Source organism: Salmo salar, chromosome 10 (genome assembly GCF_965601325.2).
Source record: "Salmo salar chromosome 10, fSalSal1, whole genome shotgun sequence".
In the NCBI taxonomy this organism is placed as follows: Eukaryota; Metazoa; Chordata; class Actinopteri; order Salmoniformes; family Salmonidae; genus Salmo; species Salmo salar.
In genome coordinates, this window is record NC_138300.1 from 48,629,058 (window position 1) to 48,639,573 (window position 10,516).

At 44.1% G+C, this 10,516-nt stretch overlaps 1 pseudogene; it reads left to right on the plus strand.

The window, feature by feature from the left end:
• Positions 1–629: 629 nt before the first annotated feature.
• LOC106560525 (protein O-linked-mannose beta-1,2-N-acetylglucosaminyltransferase 1-like) lies at positions 630–9,712 on the plus strand (annotated as a pseudogene).
• The last annotated feature ends 804 nt before the right edge of the window (positions 9,713–10,516 follow it).

Below are 10,516 nucleotides of genomic sequence, written 5' to 3' on the forward strand. Positions count from 1 at the left end.
CTAACTGGTTATCAGCTTGCACTGGATGCTGTGTAGGTACATGCGTTGTCGTAACGCGCTTTGTGTAAGGAGGAGGTGAGGGGTTGCAGTCTCATGCCACAGTCAGAGATGGACACCTGGACACCCAATCCTCAAGCGAAACCATTCATTCCACACCAACAACGGAGCCTCTACCTAACCTGGAAATATAACCTAACTAACAAGTGAGTCATCCGCCGAGGCCTCCACGTGAGCATTCATTGTCACCTTTGGTTAGGCTACATTTGAGATCATTTTGAGAACAACGTCTTGTCATTTACTTCTGTGCAGGCCGGAGCGGTTCTATTTTATTCTGGTCGCAGTCCTTGTGAATATCGAACTCATCTTAGACACAAGAAGCTAACGAGGAAGAGCCAGTCAGGAGTATGTTGAGGCTTGAACATTCTTCCACCATTTGTTTCACACGTATTTCCATTATTATGCATATAAAAAGTTGTTCCTCACTAGCATTAGCCTTAAGAAGTTGATAACATATGAAAATCATACCGCTGAACAATATTATGCACAGTCTTAGTCAACTTATAAAAGAAGTTTCCATAATTCAAAATGGCTGACCCCTCTGCTCCATTTCAGATGAGACCCTGCCCAACATGGAGACCCTGCGCAAGCTGGCAAGCAGTAGGAAGCTCCTGGACATCAAGGTGTCTCCAGCTGCTCCAAGGTCTGTGTGGCAGTGGATGGCACCACTGTAAGTATGGACTTCTGTATTTGGCTACCCTTTAGTTGTTTGTGTGTGTACAGGAGCCCATGGATGTGTTGGAGTTGTTTAGACTGAAGGGGGTTCAACACACTTCCATCAGCATCAAGAATACCAGAGTATCACAGGTGAGATGTCGGTCAGCCAACACACTCCTCACCCTCCGAGCAGCCGCCATCAGAGACACGGACCAGCTGAAACAGTCATCAGTCAACTAGAAATCACTTATTTTATTTATGAGACGGATCGTTTCAGCAAAGCAGCAGGATCATAAGGACTGGTTATATAGCATGAACTCCTGTCAGACACCAACCAATGACACAATCAGGGGCGGAAATCCCGGGGGGGACGGGGGGGACACGACCCCCCCATCCTGGGAAAAATATGATTTGTCCCCCCCCAATATATCACTGAAACATAACTATGTAATTTAAATAATATTAATAATACGCAATGAAAGCAATTGTGCTGATTATAGACACTTAATAGCGCGTTTTTAAGTTTCAAAAGATTGTGACCCCCCCACCCTTTTCCTCACAATGGTTTGATCCACTGGCAAGGTAACAGAGGGGTCGTAGCCACTGTCTGAAAGGCACTCAATGAACGTAACTGACGTGAGGTTAATCCAGTCAATCGCGCACACACACTAGCTGAATATGCAGAGCTAGCGCGCAAATATTAACTATTAAGCTAGCTAGTACCTATTCCATTTATGTGGCCTCGTCAAAGATGGAATCTTTGCTATCGTCAATTTATTCCGAGATCAGCATGCAGATGATGTAAGTTAGTGCTTCAAAGTCCCTGTGATAAGGTTAGCGATAAACTGAAGTCCAAACTGAACAGAACTACACTCTCTTCTACCATTGTCTTAAATATACTTAATGGTCTCGTTGCAAAAGCTAAATTGTCGCAAGGGAACTTTTATTTATTTATTTTATTTAACCCGGGTAGCAAAGATTATAGCAAACACCACTGAAACTGAATTGGTGCTCGCTAGCTTTGCAAATTCAGCTATTGTTGGAAGCCAGCCAATATGAAAGAAACTATTAAAATTACAAAAGATTGCAGCATATGTTGTGTAAATGGTGAACTCATACAGCTGTCAACTCTTGTCATTTTAATCCGTTTCACATTTGCTAGCTACCTTTTAGATCGAAGCCCAAATAGAATGATAAAAGATAAGATGATAGAAGCCCATCTCCTACTGTAAATAACCTACACACTGTGTGTGTGTGTGTGTAGCCAGCCAGCCAGGTAGAAAAATGGCAGAAAAATAAAAGACGGACATCAGAGTATTTTTCAGTACACCAAAACGCAAAGTAAGAACCCTAGTAGCCTAATATCTCAAAGACTAGTTGATAAAATGTTCATAAGAAAGAAATGAAATTCTAATGGAAATGTTTCACAATGATGTCATTAGGCAGAGCAGGCAACAGATGGCACACAGACAGCAGAGTTGGGGACAGATATGCAGGGACAGACTGGCAGAGACAGGGAGTCTCAGGTAAGTTTGTTGAGTCTTTGTTTGGCAACATTATGAAAGGTTCTCCATTTTTTTTACTTGTAAAATAGGAACATAATTGGAAAATGCCATGGATACCCCCACTCTCAACTTAAACTGGTGACTGAACTAAGATTTGTTAAAGGCAATGGTATTGCTGTTGTGATTAGTTGTGTAGTTTTGGGTACCGGTAGTTAGGAGTACGGCAAACACCTTATTTCTTTGGTTCCTCAATATACATTTACCATATTACAATGTAGGCTATGTGTTACAGCACTACTTTTGGTGTCCCCCTCAGGAATTGCTCTTGAGAAAATTTCATGTAATTGTCCCCCCCAAAGTTGATATCAGATTTTCGCCCCTGGACACAATCAATGGCAATGTGGTGTTGTTATGCACACAGTGTTTTGGCATCGCTAAACCCACTCACAACCACCTCTTTTTCCTCTCTCTCCTCTCTCAGCACTACGAAGACAGTCTGACTGCAACCTTCAACCTACACCCAGTGACTATTTTCATCTTCCCGTCCACCTCCACCTGGTTATGTGGTTGTTATGTGGTTGATTTGCAGGATGCCAACTTAGCCATAGTCCTGGAAGAAGACCTGGTTATCTACATAGATTTCTTCAGGTAAGATGTCTATAGTTTTAGCTTGATGGAAGCTTTAACTATACAACATATAGAGGGGTACTACTATATCTAGAATACACCCTCAAAATGACTGTTTCTTCAATCTCAGAGCAAAGATCATTGGAAGATTGTCAATGTGTTGAATGTAGCCGAGCATGTTCTTTAGGATGAATGTTACCATTAATGACCAGAAGGGGGCAGCAGATCCACATGCTTCCTGCTGTTGTAACTCACTGGGACACTCAATCTCCATTGTGTGCCCCAAGCCTTCAATGTATTTACTGTTGAACAGGTGTGCACTCTGTCCTCTATAAACCAATGACTGCAAATACTTTAGAAACATTTGTAGGATTGGGCCGACTGAATTCAATGCCTGTTTACCCTCGCAAACACGCCCTTTTGAAATTACATTTAAATCAAATCAAATGTTATTGGTCACATACACATGGTTAGCAGATGTTATTGCAAGTGTAGCGAAATGCTTGTAGCAAAATTTCCTAAGGACTAGAAGCGAGGCAGCCCTCTCTGTCGGCGCCATCTTGATCATTTAGCCAATCAACTAGGAATCAGACAAATCAAAGCTGTATACACACAGGGAAAGACCAGCAAGAACATGTAGAGGTAGATAGCCAAGTTCAACTATCACCAATACAGGAATGGAATGTATTATAGTAGAGTAGTCTTGAATTGACTTTAACCTGTCTGGGCTAGGGGGCAGTATTTTCACGGCCGGATGAAAAACGTACCCAATTTAAACAGGTTACTACTCTGGCCCAGGAACTAGAATATGCATATTATTAGTATATTTGGATAGTAAACCCTCTGAAGTTTCTAAAACTGTTTGAATGGTGTCTGTGAGTATAACAGAACTCATATGGCAGGCAAAAACCTGAGAAAAATTCAAGCAGGAAGTGGAAAGTCTGAGAATTGTAGTTCTTCTTTTGATTCTCTATCGAAGCTACAGTGTCTGTGGGGTGACGTTGCACTTTCTAAGGCTTCCATTGGCTGTCTAAAGCCTTCAGAAAGTGGTTTGAGCATTTTCCTGTCACTGGGCAGGTAATAGGAGCTCAGTTACTGAGTGGTCTGCCTGGCAACAAAGGGATTGGATATGCGCGGTCACACGAGCACGCCGTTCCTTCTTTTTCTTCTTGAATGAACATGCTATTGTCCGGTTGGAATATTATCGCAATTTTACATAAAAAATACCATAAAGATTGATTTTAAACAGCGTTTGACATGCTTCTAAGTACAGTAATGGAACATTTTTACTTTTCGTCTCTCGTTCCGCGCTCGCGCGTTATGCCTTTGGATAAGTGATCTGTACGCATGAACAAAACGGAGGTATTTGGAAATAAATATGGATTATTTCGAACAAAAACAACATTTCTTGTGGAAGTAGCAGTCCTGGGAGTGCATTCTGACGAAGATCAGCAAAGGTAAGAGAATATTTCTAATACTAATTCTGAGTTTAGGTTGCCCCAAACTTGGCGGGTGTCTGAATAGCTCACCATGATGGCTGAGCTATGTACTCAGAATATTGAAAAATGTGCTTTCTCCGTAAAGCTATTTTAAAATCTGACACAGCGGTTGCATCCAGGAGTAGTCTATCTATAATTCTTAAAATAATTGTTCTATATTATGTCAACGTTTATGATGAGTATTTTTGTAAATTGATGTGCGCATTCAGCAGAGGGTTTTGGTGGGAATACATTTTCTGAACATTACGCGCCAATGTAAAATGCTGTTTTTGGATATAAATATGAACTTTATCGAACAAAACAAACATGTATTGTGTAACATAATGTCCTAGGAGTGTCATCTGATGAAGATCGTCAAAGGTTAGTGCTTCATTTAGCTGTGTTTTGTGTTTTATTGACACATGTCCTTGCTTGGAAAATGGCTGTGTGATTATTTTTGTCTATGTACTCTCCTAACATAATCTGATGTTTTGCTTTCGCTGTAAAGCCTTTTTGAAATCGGACAATGTGGTTAGATTAACGAGATGTTTATCTTTAAAATGGTGTAAAATAGTTGTATGTTTGAGAAAGTTGAATTATGACATTTTGTTGTTTTTGAATTTGCCGCCCTGATATTTCACTGGCTGTGTCCCGCAGGTGGGATGCTAGCGTCCCACCTAGCCCATAGAAGTTAAAGATTTCCAACATGAAATGAAGCTAACCAAGTATTGTTGGTGAACTGATGCTGTTCTGCTGGTGACATCATGTTTAATGTTGTTGATGCTGTCCAGTTTCCTGAGCCAGACCTGATCTACTGAACGAGGATGACAGCCTGAGCTACATCTCAGTCTGGAATGACCAGGTCAGTCCGTGTCCTGTCTCCACCTCTCACTTTAACACCTCTACACCCTTAAACGCTTTCCCTTCGTTGCTGTAATGTGTGGAAAGGATGTGCTTATGTAATGTGTAATATCTGTTGTAATTCTGTTATGCAGGGTTACCAACACACAGCAGAGGACCCCATCCTGCTCTACAGAGTGGAGAGTGTGATTATGTAGTGTGTGTTATAACAGGGTTATGAACACACAGTGGAGGACCTCGCCCTGCTCTACAGAGTGGAGAGTATGTCAGGCCTTGGCTGGATGCTGAAGAAGAGCCTCTACAAGGATGATCTGGAGGCCAAATGGCCCATGTCTGAGAAGGTGTGTGTTTCTATCAGTCTATATTCATTGTGAAATGATAACCTGTGTGTTTCTAGCTTTGGGACTGGGACATGTGGATGCATATGCTAGAGCAGAGGAAAGGCAGAGTGTATCATCCTTGACATGTCCTGCTCATACCACTTTGGCATCATCAGGCTCAACATGAACTGCTATTCCACGTAAGGCCCTCTTCTTCACTACTAGCACAGGGTCAATCATATAGCCCATTGTCTTACGTCGGAGCGTGACGAGTCTGCACTGATTGCAACAGGGTCTAGTTAGTACGATGACATCTGTTGTAAAGTTTGAGCAGACTGTATTAAAGACTGTTTTAAAGTGAACTTTCTTCAGTGGGTTTTTCACAAGCTGATTCTGTCACAAGCTGTCTCACCTGTCCGAGTGTTTCGTCCTTTCTAGGAAGTGCATTTCAAGAAGCTCAGGCTCAACTCAGTACCTAACATCCAGATGAAGAATGTAGACCGCTTCAAAAAAGATGCCTATGAGCTGGAGATTGAGAACTTACTGAAGTGAGTGAGAATGTATCTGATGTAGTCCGCAAAATCAGCCCAACTTCTGTATTGGTGAAGTTTTTATCGTGTGTGTTATTCTGTCTGTTGTGCTCAGGTGGGATGTCTAATATAACTGTTATTCTGTCTATTGTGCTCAGGTGGGATATCTGTTGTGCTCAGGGAGGCTGAAGTGCTGGGCCACAGTAAGAACCCATATGAGGACTCTTTCATCCCTGATGCAGAGGGGAAGAACTACGTCCTGTACATCAAGATGGAGCTGGAGCCTGATACCTGAAAAACCCACTGAAGAAAGCTCGCCAACGTAGAGAGGGAGGGAGGGAGTGTCACGCGGAATGACGCTGGAGGGACGAAGCAGGTACGGGGAGTAAACATTTAATAAACAACTGACAGACAAGACAGGAACAGCGTCAGAACTAAAACTAAAGACAAAAAACAATCAATGCAGCAGCAGGGAACAGAGCAAGGGAACAGACAAATAAAGGGGAGGAAATAAACATGTGATAAGTGAGTCCAGGTGAGTCCAATAACGCTGATGCGAGTGACGAGGGAAGGCAGGTGTGGGTGATGGATGGCAGGAGTGTGTGATGCAGGATAATCTGGTGCCCTCAAGCGCCAGGGGAAGGGAAGAGCGGGAGCAGACGTGACAGTACCCCTCCCTCTTGGGACGCCACCCGGCTTCCCACCTGGGCGAGCCGGCCGAGGCATGAGAGCCTGACGATCCGGCTGAGGCAATGAGAGCCTGTCGATCTCGCAGCAGAAGGGGAGCCCGATGATCCAGCGGAGCGTGACGTGGGATGGGAACCTGCCGAGCCAACCGAGGCAACAAAACCTCTCGAGCCAGCCAGGGTGTGAAAGCCCGACGAGCTGGCTAGGCATCCCCGGTTCCATCGGCGGCGGAATCCACCCCGACGTCACGAACAAAACGAACAACAAACAAAACACTCCTGGACCGGCTGGGCGAACAAGAACTGACGATCCGGCTGAGGCCCGACGTGGGATGGGCGCCATCCGAGCCAGCTAGGGCGTGAAAACCCGACGAGCTGGCTAGGCATCCCCGGTTCCATCTGTGGCGACCCAGAGCCGCTGACACCATTCCAACCGGAACGCCAGTACTCCCCGATGCTTCGTATGTATGGCTGCTGCATTCTGTCACGCGGAATGATGCTGGAGAGACGAAGCAGGTACGGGGAGTAAAACATTTAATTATAACGGACAGAGACGAGACAGGAACAGCGTCAGACACAAATTCAAAAGACAAAAACAATCAATGCAGCCGCAGGGAATAGAGCAAGGGAACAGACAAATATAGGGGAGGAAATAAACATGTGATAAGTGAGTCCAGGTGAGTCCAATAACGCTGATGCGAGTGACGAGGGAAGGCAGGTGTGGGTGATGGATGGCAGGAGTGTGTGATGCAGGGTAATCTGGCGCCCTCAAGCGCCAGGGGAAGGGAAGAGCGGGAGCAGATGTGACAGGGAGAGACTGAAGAAAAGAAGGGGAGATGTAGAGACACAAGCACTTAGCCTTTGAATAAAAATACTTTACAATAGTCAAACTGTTCAGACTGTAACTTTTCCCACTCCCCGTTACCATCAGATTGTAACTTTCCCCACTCTCCCCTACCATCAGACTAACTTTCCCCACTCTCCCCTAACATCAAACTGTTCAGGCTGTAACTTTCCCCACACTTTACTATTATCAGACTGTAACTTTCCACACTCTCCCCTACCATCAGACTGTAACTTTCCCCACTCTCCCCTACCATCAGACTGTAACTTTCCCCACTCTCTACTATTATCAGACTGTAACTTTCCCCACTCTCCCCTACCATCAGACTGTAACTTTCCCCACTCTCCCCTACCATCAGACTGTAACTTTCCCGCCCTACCATCAGACTGTAACTTCCCCCACTCTCCCCTACCATCAGACTGTAACTTTCCCCACTCTCCCCTACCATCAGACTGTAACTTTCCCCACTCTCCCCTACCATCAGACTGTAACTTTCCCCACTCTCCCCTACCATCAGACTGTAACTTTCCCCACTCTCCCCTACCATCAGACTGTAACTTTCCCCACTCTCCCCTACCATCAGACTGTAACTTTCCCCACTCTCCCCTACCATCAGACTGTAACTTTCCCCCCCTACCATCAGACTGTAACTTTCCCCACTCTCCCCTACCATCAGACTGTAACTTTCCCCACTCTCCCCTACCATCAGACTGTAACTTTCCCCACTCTCCCCTACCATCAAACTGTTCAGGCAGTAACTTTCCCCACTCTCCCCTACCATCAGACTGTAACTTTCCCCACTCTCCCCTACCATCACACTTTAACTTTCCCCCCTACCATCAGACTGTAACTCCCCCCCCCCACCATCAGACTGTAACTTTCCCAAATCCCTCCTACCATCAGACTGTAACTTTCCCAAATCCCTCCTACCATCAGACTGTAACTTTCCCCAATCCCTCCTACCATCAGACTTTAAATTTCCCCACTCTCCCCTAACATCAAACTGTTCAGGCTGTAACTTTCCCCACTCTCTACTATTATCAGACTGTAACTTTCCCCACTCTCCCCTACCATCAGACTGTAACTTTCCCCACTCTCCCCTAACATCAAACTGTTCAGGCTGTAACTTTCCCCACACTTTACTATTATCAGACCGTAACTTTCCCCACTCTCCCCTACCATCAGACTGTAACTTTCCCCAAACATCAAACTGTAACTTTCCCAACTCTCCCCTACCATCAGACTAACTTTCCCCACTCTCCCCTAACATCAAACTGTTCAGGCTGTAATTTTCCCCACTCTCTACTATTATCAGACTGTAACTTTCCACACTCTCACCTACCATCAGACTGTAACTTTCCCCACTCTCTACTATTATCAGACTGTAACTTTCCCCACTCTCCCCTACCATCAGACTGTAACTTTCCCCACTCTCCCCTACCATCAGACTGTAACTTTCCCGCCCTACCATCAGACTGTAACTTCCCCCACTCTCCCCTACCATCAGACTGTAACTTTCCCCACTCTCTACTATTATCAGACTGTAACTTTTCCCACTCTCCCCTACCATCAGACTGTAACTTTCCCCACTCTCCCCTACCATCAGACTGTAACTTCCCCCACTCTCCCCTACCATCAGACTGTAACTTCCCCCACTCTCCCCTACCATCAGACTGTAACTTCCCCCACTCTCTACTATTATCAGACCGTAACTTTCCCCACTCTCCCCTACCATCAGACTGTAACTTTCCCCACTCTCCCCTAACATCAAACTGTTCAGGCTGTAACTTTCCCCACTCTCTACTATTATCAGACTGTAACTTTCCCCACTCTCTACTATTATCAGACTGTAACTTTCCCCACTCTCCCCTACCATCAGACTGTAACTTTCCCCACTCTCCCCTACCATCAGACTGTAACTTTCCCCACTCTCCCCTACCACCAGACTGTAACTTTCCCCACTCTCCCCTAACATCAAACTGTTCAGGCTGTAACTTTCCCCACTCTCTTCTACCATTTGCGTTGTCTTTCTCTGAAGAGTTTTGTGGACTGATGTGTGTTGTCCTCCTCAGTGCCTGCATGTGTGGGATCTGAATGTCAGAGGGTATCACAATGATCTTTGGAGGCCGTACCAGGAAGCAGTATAAAAGGGAGCTGCATTTTCATTTTCCGTATTTTCAGCTGGCTGTCTCACCACCACAGAAAGCACTGAGCTAGGCTGAAACACCTGCATTTTGGAGTTGCCTTACTCAAGAAAGCAAAACAGAGACCATGTTTGTATGGAGGCTTTATTAACTCAATGATTATTATTTTGAATTTTTTTGCATTGTTTGCAAACTGATATTTGACACGTATTAATTCCAAAATGACATACAAAAAAACAAGCTGTAGGGCTCAAAACAGTGCCCTGAATGACGGGTCGCAACTGATCTACAGACACATCTATAGACACATTCATAAACACATTTACACACATCTATAGACACATTCATAGACACCTTTATAGACACATTCATACTCACATTCATAGAAACATTCATACTCACATTCATAGACACATCTATAGACACATTCATACTCACATCTATAGACACATTCATACTCACATTCATACTCACATCTATAGACACATTCATACTCACATTCATAGACACATTCATAGCTATCTATAGAAACATTCATAAACACATTTATAGACACATTATTTGAAACATTCATAGACACATTTATAGACCTCTATAGAAACATTCAGACACATTTATAGACACATTAATAGATATTCATATACATTCATTCTCACATTTATAGATACATTCATACTCACATTCATAGAAACATTAATAGAACCATTCATAGACACATCCATAGACACATTCATAGACATCTATAGACACATTCATAGACACATCCATAGACACATTCATAGACATCTATTGACACATTCATAGACA